Source organism: Elgaria multicarinata, chromosome 2 (assembly GCF_023053635.1).
Source record: "Elgaria multicarinata webbii isolate HBS135686 ecotype San Diego chromosome 2, rElgMul1.1.pri, whole genome shotgun sequence".
NCBI classification, from domain to species: domain Eukaryota; kingdom Metazoa; phylum Chordata; class Lepidosauria; order Squamata; family Anguidae; genus Elgaria; species Elgaria multicarinata.
The window spans coordinates 146,688,392-146,704,990 of record NC_086172.1 but is presented as its reverse complement, the minus strand read 5'-3'; positions in this window follow the sequence as shown (position 1 = coordinate 146,704,990).

Sequence of the window (16,599 nt, the reverse complement as noted above, 5' to 3'; positions counted from 1 at the left end):
GATGCGGCATCAGCGCTTGTTGATTTTTAAGAGAACAGGGGGATTGAGCAGTTCCTACAGATGGCACAAGATTGCTGCTCCAGCTTAATTTGAGCGAGTTTACCTCTTCATTTATTGTAGTGTAGATTACACACGACTTCTACAATGCAACACACACTACTTTCACAAAATGTTTGCCTTCCTTTCAGGGGCGTCAATGTTGTGTGGCCAATTGTGATCTTGTTCCTTCCTTTTTTTATGGCTAAACTACACACTGTTAAATATGGAGCACGCAGACGAACCTAACTTTCATTTTAACCTTAAAGTAAGCATGCAGGGCCCCAATCCAGATCAGGACCAGCAAGCATGGGAAGGGGAGTTTTAAATCTTTCCACCCATTTGCTTCCCCATCCTCTAAATTTCCCTTTGCTGCACCAATGGACATAAGAACATAAGAAGAGCCATGCTGGATCAGACCAAGGGTCCATCTAGGCCAGCACTCTGTTCATACAGTGGCCAACCAGCCATCGGCCAGGGATGAACAAGCAGGACATGGTGCAACTGCACCCTCCCACCCATGTTCCCCAGCAATGGAGATTTTTTGCTCTCTCTTTAGCCGCTGTACAAGGCAAATTTGGGTGGAGAAAGTGGCTGGACAGGAAAGTTCAAACTTCCCAACCTATGTGTGCTGGTCTCAAAATGGATCAGGGTCCTACATGTTCTTTAAAGGTAAAAGAGAAAGTTAGGATCATCTGCGAGTCACATATTTAATGTAGCAGGTAGTTTAGTCCTTAGACTGCCTGTCCCCTGCCATACAAGTGAGCTCCATCAGTCGAACAAACTTCTCAGCACTAGTAAATTTGTAGAGACCCAAACTTTTTTTTTCTTGACTTGGAGAGCCTCAAGTCGCTGTGACCCAAAAAGTTTGAAAAAGCACTTGCTGTATAAGGCCAACGCTCTATTCCCAAGAAATATGAAGCACTAACTTCCAAACAGTGTTCCAAAACCATTCTGCAGCTTCTCCCACGCTTTTTGAAGCTGCTGGAACCTGTAAAAGAAAGCTGACTGTTGCCAAAGTGTTCAATGGGCATCATTTTTGGGAGAGTGACTGATCGACAGTTGCTAGGGGCAAAATTTCATTGGGAAGTACCCTCAAATAAAGTCTTCACGATCATCTGACATAGAGCATAAACTGGCTTTCTGCTCTGAGGGTTTGCGTGGGCTATAAAGGGGACTATTTTTTGCCTTTATTACAACAATGAGTTCAATGTCCAGTTGCTTGGAAGTGACAGGCTGCACTTCGTGTTATTTAGCAGATAAGGAGTTGTTTCTCTCCATTTCCTCCTTAAGAGTTTCTGGCAGAGAAACAACCACACTCCCTTTTGCCTCCCTTCACTCTCCTCCCTTCAGAGAACTGGCTTTACACTGGATTGTAAAATAATCCAGCTGTTCCTATGGTGACTTGCTGGCAGCAATAAGGGATGACACCATCAAGCAAAGACCTGGCCCATTCATTCCCAGCACTCAACTCTGTTTGTTTTGGATGAGGTTGTGTATGCCTACTATTTTTGAAGCAGGTCAAGTACATGCCTAAATGCTAGAAGGGAGGGTGAAATCCCAGAGAAATTCTAAGTAAACTGCTGTCTCTGCCACCTTTTCTGTCTTGCCCTTATCTGACGCCATGGGGGGGGGGAATACCTCTACAGAACTTGCATCTGCCCCAAGGTCTTTAGAACCTGTGTTAAATTCCGTGATCTCTTTATTTCAGTGAAAGTTGACAGTAGCATGGGCAGATGTGAAAGAGGTCTGGAATTTCAATAGTTCTGTACAATAGGAATGTACAGAAGGGGGCTGACACCGGGGCTCGCCCCTGTGCGTCCAAATGACACACAGGGGATCCTGGGGTCAGGCAGGGGTCAACCCTCCCTTGACCTAGGGTAACAGACTCCGCTTGTAGCCTGGTATTTCTGCAGTCCTAGCCCGTTCCGCGGCTTTTCCCGGATATGCGGCTTACTTGTGCGTAGCCAGGAGAAGCCGTGCACGGGACCCAGCGCTCCACAGGAGCGCTGGGCCCATCAGAGCCGGGGGGGGGGGGGGAAATCGGGGGGGGGGGGCTATCAATGGCTACTAGCCCTGATGGTTATGTGCTATCTCCAGTATTCAAGGCAGTAAGCCTGTGTACACCAGTTGCTAGGGAACATGGATGGGAGAGTGCTGTTGCACCACGTCCTGCTTTGTTGGTCACTGGTTGACAGCTGGACTAGATGGACCCTCAGATTGATCCAGCATGGCACTTCTTATGTTCTGATGTGCATCACAATCTACTAGTAGATCTCTGGGTGATCGGCAGTAATCCATGAGGATTTCTGACTCATTTTTTTTCAGAATAATAATATTAAAAAGAAGCAAGTACATGCAATATATTGGCATGAATTTACCAATCTGCATATTTATATTACACCCAGATTTTAGGGTTATTCATGCAGGATTTTGTTTTAAGGGGAGGTAGAATGCAAATTGCAACACACACAGCTTTCTATATGGTTAAGATCCTGCTTGTCAAACATTTGGCAGTATTGCATTACAGTGACCTTGGTACACCTGTACTCCAACAAGATTCCCACTCTTTACTGACCATTACAATCAATTTTTCTTAAATGCCTTTTCAGTTTCTTTGACATGTAGTATGTGTGGGAAAACCTCTCCCAGGAAATCCATAAAGCTACCACATTATCCTTTTAAAGGCCTTTTTAAAAGTTCCTTTCTCCCACACTGCCTACCAAACTGCCAAATAACTATAGCTTACCATTCAAAACATACTCATTTCACTATCACCTAAACAATACAGGTATTTTTCTTTCCTACACTTGTTTAATCTTGTCATAAACCAGCGTTATAAGCCCTTTGAGTTAAAGACTGTCTTTTCCCTTTATGGAAGATATGAACTCAATTACCTCATGCAGAGTGAAATAAACTCAAGCTATCTAAATGCAGATTAAACCAAGCTGTTTTCACATTGGAGGCTTAAATCTACAATATACATTTGATTTCTCTTCTATATTCTATCTTGCATTAAAATGTGGCATGCAAAAGGCTAAAAGGTATAAAGACAGACCATGTCCAAAAAACGAAACAGGGTTCCAATGGGCTGTAATGCTCTTTTTTTTTTATGGCCAGAACCATAAAACTAAAGGTAATGTGATGGAGTTCAAACAGTAATTGAACTAGAATCAGCACAAGCCACAGGTTACAATTACTTTTGCAGGTAATCCATTTAGCAGGTAATCCAGTCAGTTGAAGTTACAACCAGTGTCAAAAAGTGCTGTCATCCATTTGGGTACATATCTCCATTTTGTATTCTAAGGCAACTCACCTGTTGCAGTCATTAAATGGCCAAGCAAGAGGTGTAGTTTTGCCATCTCCTATGCAACCAAAAAGATTTAACTGTGGCATAGAAAAAGCTCTGCAGTGGAGGAAGAGTTGCTACAGCCCAGAGCTATGGTAACCTAATCCACCCTGTGTTCGATAATGTCAGTTCAAACATCTCCAGGAGGCATCAGAATTGCCTTGTTGGTCAGACCAAAGATCCCCCTAGTCCAGTTATCTGTCATCAGTGGTGTCCAGCCAAGTTCCCCTGGGAAGGGCGTATACAGGGTATGACAGAGATAGCCACCATCTGTTATTTGTCCCTGGCATCTCTTGGCATTAACGTATTGGGACATCGCTCTTATGGAAACACTAACATTTCAGCTGCTATTGACTAAGGGCATTTCTACATGACACTTTTATTCCGCACATTTACCAAGAATTCTGCTTTCAGATTCTTTGCAGGATTAAGATCAGTTTCTTTACACTTTTTTCCAAGGGGATTTCTTTGCCTTTTTATGTTTCTTTATACAACCACAAGATGGCATTGTGATACAGCAGAATTGTGCAATTACAGAAGATTCTCATTCCACCGTTTCTAAATAATACCAGTTTTTCCACATTACAAAACAAAAAACAAAAAACCATGATAACCATTGGACACCTCAGGAGAGACCCTGGACAATGATAACATCATGTAAAGGACCTGCAAACTACTGTGAGCGAGCAATCACAAGTGCACCATAAAAGCTTTGTGTAGAAAGGCTCTAAGAGCCTAGTGAAACCAGATACCTGGTACAGATTTGTCACTTATGTAAGGTCCCATAAGCAGCCAGCATACTAATTTACATAAAATTCTATTTGAGGTGGTAGAAAAGGTAAAAAAAATGGAAATGAAAGTAGGAGTTAACGATTCTACACTTCTTTTTGCTAAGGACTGAATGTTGAGACTCTATTCCTGTTCACACACTCCCTATGTGCAAGTAGAAAAATAAGTCTATATCAAGTTTCCAATGTTAAATGGAATTTTTAAATTAGCTATCGGTGTTGGTCCCTCCCCCTCAAGCCACCCTTTTTGTCTCCCTGATCCTAATTCCAAACCCTAATCCCTGGTTCTTTCCATTATTCACATTACATGTGAGATATCATGTTAAAGATGTGAAATATTATTTCATGTGGATTTCTGCCTCCCCATTACTAATTTGTTTTTATGCAGATTTTGGGTGTGTTCAGAGGGTCCTGAAATATTCAGAGCATTTCTACAGTAAGAAAATAGGTCAAATAGGAACAGTGCACCCCAATCCCAGCCTATAATGCCTTTATCAGTTGTAGCAGACAAGCACTGAACTTATCAGCTGTAGCAGCTGTGAATTGCAAGGTAAAGCAGAGACATCCTGGCTAGGGTGACCATATGAAAAGGAGGACAGGGCTCCTGTATCTTTAACAGTTGCATAGAAAAGGGAATTTCTGCAGGTGTCATTTGTATGTATGGAGAACCTGGAGAAATTTCCTCTTCATCACAACAGTTAAAGCTGCAGGTGCCCTGCCATCTTTTAAATCTGGTCACTCTAGTATAGCTCCTGCAGCTTTAACTGTTGTGATGAAGAGGAAATCTCACCAGGTTCCCCATATATACAAATGACACCTGCAGAAATTCCCTTTTCTATGCAACTGTTAAAGATACAGGAGCCCTGTCCTCCTTTTCATATATATGGTCACCCTACATCCTGGCCAATAGAGGGAGGAGCCTATGTGGTACTTTAGAAAAGCCTGTGAAATCTGTAGAAAGACACTGAGTTGCATTCAAGAGAGCAGGGCTGTATAGAATGCAGAATGTTTATTATAATGCTCCTCACTCTAGGGATTTGTGGAGAACCCATCTGAAGGCCTTCAACATTACATGGTTGGAGTGGTGTCAGGTGGGCACATTTATATGACAATTACATGACAAGGAATGTGCCACCCACCCTCTTACACAGTTCGAACTTTTAATCAAGTCCACTACAGGCACTAACACAGGTTTGGTGTCTCAACTATGCTCCATTCTTCTTAATTTAGAGATGGGTGGTTCTGAAGGCCCAAAGAAAATATGGGAGTTGGACAGGTCTATCAAAGTAGACGGCGCAGATTGGTCAAATTTGCTGAGCAAATTCCCATTCAAATCAGTTTCAATGTCAACAAAGGAAACAATGTTAAAGATTTTGCAAAAATGGTATTTAACTCCAGTAAGGGTGGCACGATTTAATAAATCTAATTCTCAATACTATTGGATGGGATGTGGAGAGGTAGGTTCTTTTCAGCATATGTGGCGGCATTGTGCAAAAATAAAAGTTTTTTGGGACTTAATTTTTAAAGAAATTGAAAAGATAACTGGGCAAAAAGTTATTAAATTAACAGAATTAGCATTGTTAAGATTATTTCAGGAGGAGAATGAAAAAGTTGAATCTAAACAATAGGATTTCTTTTGGTTGCTGCCATATTGGTTATAGTCAGAGGAGCATTTTATCGCACACTCGCTACTGTCCACTTACGGATGTGCGTGTGTCCTTTAGACAACGACATCCATTTCTTGTACACCTCCTACTCTTTCCGCTCTTTTTTTTTTTTTTGGCAAATAAACCCCTTTTAATCCAGTTTTTTTTAAAAAAATGGAATGTACTGCTATCTCCTGCTGTGTGCAGGAAAAGCCGCATGATAAAAACTGCCTCTGAATGGGCCACGTGGTCTTTGTTTACTTCCTCTTTCCGCTCCGAGAAGAATGAGGAAGTGTGAGGAAGTGTCATCACACGTGATCCCCCCCCCCGTGTCATGACGCTCTTAAAGGCTCATATGTTTTCTCTGACATTTTCAAAAATAGGTTTAATTGGACTGCTTATGATTGAACTAGGCTGGATGTTTTTTATTAGTACTATTGGCTCTTATTAAGTATTTTTCATGACATGTATTGATTTTTGTATTTTATGTTGTTTACTGGAAGGGTCTTTATTCTTAAAAGTGGCCTATAAATAATTTAAATAAATAAAAACACTGAACGTTGCTGCAATTTATGATGATTACATACATTTCAGAGAACAGTGGATCCTAGTTAATGCAGTCAGGTTGAAGTACATCTACTATGAGTGTAGCAGTAGTCTGTAACGGTTTGATGCACACCCTCAGGACCTAGTATAGTGACAAATGCTCATTATTCCAGTCTTTTGCTTCTGCTGAACAATCCTATATGTCCTCACTTATCTGATGTTACACTCCGTAACCCTTTCAAGCCCCTGAGCTTGATTCAGCTTGGAAATTTTGTCATGCTATGCCAAAAATTTCTTCCACAAAGCAGTGGTGGTAGCAGTAGCACGAACAAAGGGAAGGTGTGTGGAGGCGGCGGTGGTGGAAGAGGAGTGCACAATTTGCCACTCCTCCCGCTCTAACACCTTAGATGGGGGCTTCACCCCACTTCCTGGGACGGCCAGCCGTGGACCTGGAACATCACCAAGTATGCAGCATAGTGGGGGATGCAAAATGGGGGTCCAGGCTGCCAACACAGTTGATATTGTTCCCATTTGAAGTGGCAGCAAGGGAAAACCAAAAACACCTATGAAAAAAGAAAGAAGCTGTGCCACAACCTCTGCCAATGGTGAGCTCTACTCTTGAGAAATTGTTGAAGAATTTCTTCTCCTCCTGGACAAATTTGTGCAATTACCTACAAATAGAGTGGAGAATTTCAAGAGGCCATTGTGCACAGTTCTACAATTTTGTATGGAGGTGATATACATATGCAATATGTCTGATTTTAAACTGTCTTGAAAGCTGCTAGGTTGTTTACTTGTTTTCATTATTACTTAATCAAGTTTATTTTAGTGCCATCTTAATGCTGGACAACAGATAATTTTGATTTTGTTTACACTGAAATAAATCAATATATATAAATCTGCACTTGCTTTTTCCCCATGAGAAAGAGCTTGTCAGTTCCACACTGGGAAGAGATGCCTTCTTACATAAGGAAACTATGCAGCATCTTGGTGAGCATATTCAGATACTGGAGAAAATGCTCTCAGGAGCTGGCTGCTCTATTCACTGTAGAGGTGAAAAGAATGGCTGGAATGTGGCCTCTTGAGTTCAAACCTCAGCATTAGTCAGGTTGTAGAGATTCAATAAAAACCTAGTATTGCACTTATTACCAACCACATTTCATTCGTAGACTCCAGGAGCTTATTGTGACCATGGATGACACCTGAGTCACAAGTGAATTGCTGGTTTTCAAGGTTGTTGTTTTTTAATTGCGCAAAATACCTTTTGAAAGAAAGGGGAGAGAAGCAGACAAAAAGTGCCTTACTGAAATATTGTCCTATGAAGGTAATTCACCACCCCAATGTTACAGATAATGACTGGCTTCAGACAACACGATAACCAACAATGGTTTAAATAGTCAGTTGGAGAGGGTTTTTTAACCAATGATTGGTTATTTGGCCAAAATAACCAATGCAAATAAGCCATGCTCTGCAGAGTTAGCTATTTGAACCATTGGTTATTGTGTTGTGTGGAGGGCACTGTTGGTTATTTCGTCAGCCACTGAGTTGCAACGCAAGAGTGGTCAAAGTAGCGGTGGCTGCTCTAGCCCCACCGGCAGGATATTTTTTTTGGCAGCAATTGCTGATGGGATACTAGTGGAAGGACTGATAGGAGAGAGGGCAGGAGATGGGTGAGTCAACTCTGCGTGGACTAATCCCCCCCCCCCGTTTAACCTGTTACAGTTTTTAATTTTTTTAACATGTTTTTAATTTTACTGTAGGTTTAATTCTATTTTAATTTTTGTAATTTATATTTATATGTTTTAATTGTACATGTTTTAATCTTGTAAACCACCTTGAGTCCCAGTACTGGGAAAATGCTGGGATCAGGATCATCATCATCATCATCATCTCAACACTGATCCAAATCCATACCGCAGTTGATTATTATCATGTTGCATGAGGAGTACCCCTAGATAAACAACTGTCAAATTTATTACCCCACCATTGACTATTGTGTTGTCCAAACGCAGTAAGTCCCACACAAAAATTCCAATAAAAACTGCTGAACGGTGGTTCTGAGAAGAAGGGAGGGAGGTAAGAGAAAAAAATGCCTGGCTTTATTTCACTGACACTGTAGCCCTTGGGCTGGATATGGTCCGCAGGGGCTCCCCATTCACCACACCAGCCTCTTCCACAGGATGACACCCTCTACCAGCAGGGGAAAGTTCTGATCTTTGATCAGCTGTTTGTCAAAGATAAGAGCTTTTCCCACTGGTGACAGGCGGCAGCAGCAGGGCCTGGAGGGGCTGAGAGGAAGTGGTTGAGAAAATCAATCCTGCTTACTTGCGAGTACACATGCAGAGACTTGGTATTTGGGATACTACTTGAAAGTGCTGCTGAGTGATTCAGTCCTGGTTGCTTATTAGTAGACATGCAGAAGCTTGTTCTGTTTACTTCTGAGTAGGCTTAAAATCAGTAAGATTCACATTTTGGCCCTGCTCACTCTGCTTTTAGTTACACCCACTTCTTATTTGACCCTTCCCACAGATGGAATGCAACCCCAAGACCTTTTTCAGATTGGAATTCAGCCCTTGGAATGAAAAAAGGCTCCCCACCCCTTCTCTAGCCCTTTCCATCACTGTGCCCCAATTGTATTGGGACCTTTATATCTAGGATGCCCATATGGAAAGGAGGACAGGGCTCTCATATCTTTAACAGTTGCATAGAAAGGGGAATTTCAGCAGGTGATTTGCATGCATGCAGCCCCTGGTGAAATTCCCTCTTCATCACAACAGTTAAAGCTGCAGGAGGCCTGCCCTCTTGATCAGATACAAAACAGAGCAGGGCTCCTGAAGCTTTAACTGTTGTGATGAAGAGGGAATTTCAACAGGGGCTGCATGCATACAAATGATACCTGCTGAAATTCCCTTTTCTATGCAACTGTTAAAGATACAGCAGCCTTGTCCTCATTTCTATATTGTCACCTTATTTATGTCATACTCCCATAAGTCCCTTGCCAATCCCAGTCAATGCAACATTGAACCAGGTTCAAAAAATGGTGTAGTCATGAGTGGATAGTAATTGTGTCTCTCATCCCAAATAATATCCAGTGGGTGCCCAACTGACTTTCATATATTTACATGTCACACGTCAATCAAATGTGCATTTTACAAATGAGCATTTTTGTACTCACACAAAATGATTGTACTAAAAGGCTCATTGTTAGCCAAAGGTTACTTAAATACAGATACTACAGTATTTATCAAGAGCATATTAAATTGACAATTTCTTCCACATTAGAGCCCTTCAGTGCTGTTGAGGCACGCCTTTCCACAATTAGCTGAAAGTTTAATTAAAATGGAATTTCCATGCAGCACTTCACAGCACAATATTATCCAGCAATGCACTTCCCCATGGACAAGATTGTTCTATCACGTTTACTCACAAGTGCCATTCAGCAATGGTCTTTTCCATTGTTGATTAAAAAATTCCTGTTCGCAGGCTCTGGGCATTTTCTTGCTTCCATTTCAGGATGGCAAGTGGGATATTTATTGAAATATGGGGTAAGAATGTTTTAAGGTGGATTAAATAAACAAATAATCATGACATTTCCAATTCCTGATGGGAAACGACTCAGCAGTTTCCTCTCTCCTCCTCCACCTTTGAAACAGGCTTTAGGACACTAGTAGTAACTACTAATAGGTAGGACATATGCATAGGAAAACTGAATACGTCTGAGATTCTTTAATAGGTAATATCTATGTAGTCATGCTCCTCATAAGCTGTTGCTTTAATTTTTGTTCTTATCTTGGAATTCAAAATTGATCTTGGGATTTACCTCACAGGTGTTATTCTTCTCTGTTCCATTTTCAGTGCTTCCCCCTCATCACATACTGCCAAATAGCAATCACTGAAAGCACTATCATACCATTCTTCACTGTGGTATACATTCCAGTAGAAAGTTGGAACTGTGCATTGTAGAGCATTGTTGTCAGTCACACATCCCAGTACTCCCAGGCACCTTTTCCTTCCTAAGGGAAAATCAACACTAAAGCAATACATTTTTAAGCTGCCGTGTGCTCATCCATACCAACAGTGAGAGACTGGGAAGCATTTGAGCAATTAAACGTGTGTATGCACATACTGTTTGTGTGTTTAAAAATTACATTTATTATTCTCACCCATTGGATGAAGTTATACAGGGGTGGGGTGGGGAATATAAATATGCAGTCAGCATGCCAAGAACTACGACATTGCCCCAACTGGGAAAAAGCTAGCTGAGAATGTTTAATTACATGCATGCATGTGACAAAGCTTTTTCATCTCTATGGAGAACAGGAAAGTTTGATGCTAGTCTATAGGCCAATTCATTAAGATCTGCAAAGTGCTCCAACAGAAAGTGCTAATCAAGGGCTAAGTATGTAGTACAAACCCACATGTCCATAACTGTGTACCACTTAATTGTTAAAAGTAAAACACGTCATAGGTTTGGTAATCATTATCACATTTCTCAGGATGTGCAAGATTGTCTTAAGGGCATAACAGTCATCAAAGCAACTAGTAATTAAGCTACACTTATAGAAACATTGAGGATGCACAGGGCTACATTCACATGAAACAGTGGTTATCACATGACGTAACAAGCATTCTAGGAACAATAAATTCTGACGCAAATAGCAGTAGTTCCTTAGTCTGAAATCTGGTACTATGTGGAAAACAGTTTGGAAAAGAGACATTACAGTGACTTTGACCCAGCTGGCTGTGAAAAACTACATGGCAGCTTTAAATGGGAATTTTAATTACAACAATATTCCTCTGTCACTACCCATCTATTTTCCTCAAAATATGTGGCTATCATTCCTGTATAGTAACGCTACAGGAAGGGTGGACAACATCTGTTTTGGCTACAACTCCCATCATCTCTCAGCACTGGCTATGCTGGCTAGCACTGACGGGAGGGGGAGGGGCAGGCCAAAACACCTAAAGAGCCCACCCCTGCTGTATAGCATCTTTCATCTCTCTCTTTCCTTCATTCTGTTGCCTCACTCTCTCATTATGTAGGTTCCAACACCCAGTAGGTTCCATTTCCTCTAACTGAACAATCACAACACATACACATGCCTTATCATGTGACAGGGATCTTTGTCATTCCTGGGGTGCCCTCCCTCTCATTTTGTACCTATAATCATTAACAGCTTCCGTTCTGAAACTAGGAGTGTGAACTGTACAGCACACAGCACTTTTGAGCCATGTGAAGATCATGATCTTAAGGGAGAAAATACCCTGACCACAATCCAACACAAGAGTTCACTAGACTGGAGCTGAGATCAATGGACAAGCATGCTTAACTCTCTCGTGGAGTGTGGCTTTTTTCTTGAAAATATGTTCCCTGATATTTTGAAAGGCATATACTAACTGTAAATTATAAGACATTTACTGCTTTAAAACAAAATAACTAAAGCTAATTTGAGCTTTCAACCATATTACATTTCCATCTAGAGTTAGGATTTTAAAAGGTTTTCATTAGGGCCAAGTGTATTTAAGTGCTCATAAACTGTTACAAATCATATTTAATTATAATATTTGATGAAACATACAGCCTTGTTGCTTTGGGTGAACTTTACAGAAGCCCTTACTGAGCATAAAAAAATATACAGCTTCAACTGTAATAAACAGTAAATAGGGGATGGCTAGATAAACAAAATTATTCCAAGTACTGTATGAGAAAATACTGAGAACATACACACTGATCCAGAACACATTTATTGAAATTAAGAGAGATCTATATTGACATTTCTGGGTCATCACTTAGTCTAACCTCCTCACAGATCAAATGGGAAAAGTCCATGTATGCAGCTCTAAGTTCCCTGGGGGGAAAGTGGATAATGAGATTTATTTCCATGTTATATATTTCATATCAGTATGAGAAATGCTAATAATTCCAATTCCTTCTAGATGACAGAGGTTTTCAAGAGCTAAAAGTCTCAGGTCCAGGATCATTTAAACACCAGGGAGGCATTAGCTTATACAAAGTAATTAATAATTAGAGTTGTATCAAGGAAATATATACCTCTTCCGCCTCACACCCAGATAGTTAACAGGGCATTATGTATTGTTAGGTTATGTAACTGATGTTACATTGACAGAAGTCACATCTGACACGTGAGCTCTCTTCTTAGAGATAATATTGTTAGCAGATGACGTTAAAAAGGGAGTTCACCTTTATGTAAGAACTAGATAAACAACTGAAGTAGAGGTGCAGAAATATTTGGGTGTGTAGGAACTGCAATTCATAACCACATGAAAGGGCCGTGTAAATGTTTATGTCTGTAATCAATATGCATAAAACCTGCCAATTTCTGAAAGTTCAAATTTTAAAGCTTCCCTCTAGAAAGTTCCACTTCAATCCTTAGGAAGTCAGATCCTTAGGCCTATCTGGGCTGCTTGGATGTGCTAAAAGCTTGATCTCTAATATTGCCTGAGATGCCTGTTTCAAACATTATGGCGCCCTCCTGCTCTTTCTCCAAATATCATTTCTTTTCTATGAGATTTTCTACACAAGGTATTTGTTGTATACTCGTCATGCCCTACTCACGGTTCTTTAGATGATATTGTGACCCTCCAGTTTCAATTCTGTTTGTAAACAACATTTTCTGCTAAAAATTATAGAGCAGGTGAAATGCTGTATTATTTCTGATGGCAAAAGAAAGCACAATTTCCTCTTTTGTTATTTTATTATACCACAGTGACACCTAGAGGTTGTACATGTTTAAAATTTGTAAAGCCACCTTGAGTCTCAGTATTGCGGGGGGGATATTTTATTTATTTATTAAATTTTTATACTGCCAAATAGCCGAGGCTCTCTGGGCAGTTTACAATTAAAAAGGCAGGATGATGATGATGATTGCTCCTGTGTAGTGCTCGGATCTCAATTCTATGATGAAAGCAAAAGTAGATACAGCGATTAACAGCCTCTTGTAGAAAAGACCATTGTCTCCCCACTAAATCTGCTTTCCTTCTCCTGTTCCCTATGGAATTTATTCATTGTTCTTATGTCTTGCCCTTCCTCCTCATTGGACCCTATGGTTATACATATATCATAAAACACAAGTCTCTACAAATTCATAGTCAGAAGGCCATTACAGAAGAATGACCACCACATTTTCTTTCAGCAGCAACACCAGAGGCCTGGTAAAGCAAAACAAAAACAAAAAAAGGACTCTAGCTTGGGGAACAACCGGATCTCAGTTAAGAGGAGATTCCATAAGCAACCACTACTCTCTCATCAAGACAGCAGTCACAGTTCACAATCTTTTCCATTCTTGGACCCTCATGCTACTTGCCCTCACTGAAATCTAATACAAACTACCCTATACCTTATTGTAACTAAGACAAAAGTACCTATAATTGAAATAATCTCATATTTTCAACGAGCAAAATATTTAAATATTTTTTTAAATCATGCTTGGCATGATTTGAATAATCACCACTTCAGTGCACCTTGTCATGCTGTCCAAAGCCAAGCGGCATGGCTTATTGGAGGGGGAAACAGTTTTTGGGTTATTTGAATTTTGCCTGGCACATGCTGCAATTTAAATCAGGCACTGTTTTGATCATGCGAACCAGCCCAATGTCTCCATTTCTGTGACAATTTATTTATTTAGAATATCTATATACCGCTCCCCACTGAAAAATTTCGGAGCAGTGTACAAGGTAAAATGAAAATAAAAACAGAATAAAACAGTTAAAATAAAATTTAAAAGAAGCAAAAACAGAAATCCAAGGCTGCATGTTAAAGAAAGGCTTCTTGTAATAAAGATGTTTTCAGGAGTCACCGAAAGGAGTACAAGGTTGGCGCTCATACAGCAATCTTGTATCCTTCTATTATCAAATGACTTACGGAGTACTTGAGATTTCTCAGATTTAACAGTGCTATGTAAAGTGGAAACACAAAAATGCATGTTTCAATTTATACACTAACATAAGTTCCTCAAAACTGATGAGGAACAGAAAGCCTACAGCAGAAAAGTGATAGTGCAATCTTGCGTCACCAATATTAACAGCCAAATAAACACTCTTCTCCTTGCCACCATGGACACAGGGGCCACTCAGTAGAAGCAGGACACAGGTCACACATGGGACCTGAGCAACAAATGGTCTTGGTTATGCAATGTGAGAAACAGCTTCTGCTTGAAATAAACTATCCAGCTACAACAAAGTATGCATGCATACATAACCAGTGTATTGTGTAGATAGGCAGGGTATAAATTGAATAAATAATAACAACAACAACCATGGCTCACTTAGCACAGTGGCAGCAAGTAAAACTTCTACTTAGTTACTATTGGGAGTCACTTGGTAACTTGCTTTCCAAACATATGTAGGTACTGGGAGAGCAGGATGTGACTGGCTCAGTTCAGACAATACAATATAACCACTGGTCAACGGTTGGTATTTGTGTTGTCTGTCGGGCAAAAACCACCCCATTGTTGAATTTTTCCTCCAAAAAAACCCCAAATGACGAAACACAACTGGCTGCAGAGTTGACTTCTCACACAACTGTTGGTATTCGTGTTGTCTGAACTGAGCCAGTGCAGCTTTTTGAGGTGTGAGTTGACTTTTCACATGATTACAGAGTTCCCAGCCAACAGTGGCCAAAACTGTGCTGGCCGCTCTTCTACAACCACCACACCTCGCAGAGGCTACTGGGATAGCACCAGGAGGACTGAGGGAGGTGGGATGGTGGGAAAAGGGGCAAAGGCTGTGTCAGTCAAATGCCAGGTTGACTATTAGTCCACTCATCAGCAGCCCCAACCACCCACAGTTGTGTAGGAATACGGTATATTGTGTGGGGAGTACCCACAAAACAACCAACTATGAGTTGACTGCTCCACCCACCATTGATTAAAGTGTTGTCCAAACCCAGCCATTGCCTGGGTTCGGATGACACGATAATCAACAGGGGTGAGAGAAGGCAACTGTGGGTGGAGTTGATTATTGTGTCGTTGGGGGATGACACACAATGCACACACAACTGAGAGTACGCTATTTCGCCATTTTAAGCAACAGAGAAAAACAACTGGCTGCTCCCTTGCTTATCAAATAATCAATTGATTAAGAAGTCGTGTGGAGGGCTCCCCCCTCCGTAGAGTGTATTATTCCATTGGCCATAGAGTTCTCCAGCAGGAGCGGCCAAAAACACCCTGGCTGTTCCAATACAGCCAGCAGAACTCGCAATGGCTGATGGGATGCAGCCAGGAAAACTGAGGGAAGTTGGAGCATGGGCAGCCGAGAAGGACACGTGGACTTTCAGCCACGCAACAAAGGGAGGGTAATATGTAGTGTGGGGAGTCCGCCCCCCCGGCCCATTAACACACGGTGAGTGCACTATTTTACCCCGTTGCCTAATGCGTCGTCCGAACCCAGCCACTGAGTTACTTCTTATTCATAGGTAAGAGGAGATTACAGCCTAATATGGATTTCTCCCCTGCTTGAATACTGTCGAGGTTCAATGTCTACATTCAAGAGCACTTAAATAAGTGAGCATACACTCTAAAAAGTGTAGAGGTGCAATCCTATAAATTATTACAGAAAAAACTCCTACAACTCCCAGCAAGCTCTAGCCAGGACTTTTTTTTCTGTCTAAACGTTCATAGGATTATACGGGGGTAAGTGTAATTTTGATTTGCAGACAAAAAGCAAAAATCGCATTTAAGACGCAATCCTATGCATGTTTAGACAGGGGGGAAAAGTCCTACAACTCCCAGCTTTCCCCAGGATTGCGCCCTTAGTGGGGTGGGGGAGGGAACCCAGCCCATATTTTGTAGCATTGCAGCTACAAAGCACGAGTTTTCCAAACACCGCACCTGCCCAGGATTTCAGAGGACAGGTCCATAGCTGGGGCGGCCGGGGTGTGTGTATATGTTTTCGAGGGCTTCGTTTCATTTACTTTAAATGCTTGTATCGAGCAAGCCTTTCCCCCTCCTGCCCACACTAATAAAGCAGTTCTGCCTACGGGAAGCTGCCCTCACGAATATCGGTCAAGAGGCATCCTATTAGCATTGCACGCCGCCGCACTCGAAAGTTACCAGTTCAGCTACGTTCCATTCTGGAACCTTCCCGAGCGCGAGCGAGTGACTCGCGCCCGCCTAGCAGCGTGACGAGGAAGGGCAGAGGAACGTGCCTCCACTTCCATATATGGCCAGGGCCGGAAGAGCGACCGTCACGCCGTCGGCTCGCAGCGTCTCTGCGG